Below are 654 nucleotides of genomic sequence, written 5' to 3' on the forward strand. Positions count from 1 at the left end.
AAAGAGAAAAATACGTTTTTGTTTACAAATGGAAGGAAACCGTTTGAGGTGGTACCGACTGGAACGATACAGCAACTCAAGGCTGCTAAAACTAACTTTCTCATAGCAATACCTAAATTTGAGAATAGTAAAAATAAATTACTATTGGTATTCTGCTATTATTTATTTCTACACTAATATTGAAAATAATTTGCATTAATTTTTTTTCTCTTAGGTACTATCTAAGGTTTGTTTATCTTTGAAAAGAGTATCTTGTAAGGTACTGCAACATAATATGTTATAGAATAAAGGTTGAATTGTTAAAAAATAAATTCGGTCCAAAGTTACTGGACTCAATAAAGGCACTTTCACTTCCATTTGTTCCTTATAACGTTTTTCTTTTTCTTTTTTTTTTTTGCAATCGCTCTCGACTACTCCTAAGTTATGCATATATATAACTTAAGTATCGATGAAGCCTATATAATATAATATATATAACGTATGCCTCCTCTACTCTTGGGGTGCCCTGGTGCGTTGAGAAGCCATGTTACGTCAAGGTCCTTCATTTATGTTCGAAACATGGCATTGTCGAATTCTCTACCAGAATCTGATGAGATGCGCCCCGGAGCTCTGTAGAATTGAAACCAGAATCGGAAAGCTCCCAACACTGCTTCC

The sequence above is a fragment of the Halyomorpha halys genome, unplaced genomic scaffold, assembly GCF_000696795.3.
Source record: "Halyomorpha halys isolate HHAL.00 unplaced genomic scaffold, Hhal_1.1 Scaffold1971.1, whole genome shotgun sequence".
Lineage (NCBI taxonomy): Eukaryota > Metazoa > Arthropoda > Insecta > Hemiptera > Pentatomidae > Halyomorpha > Halyomorpha halys.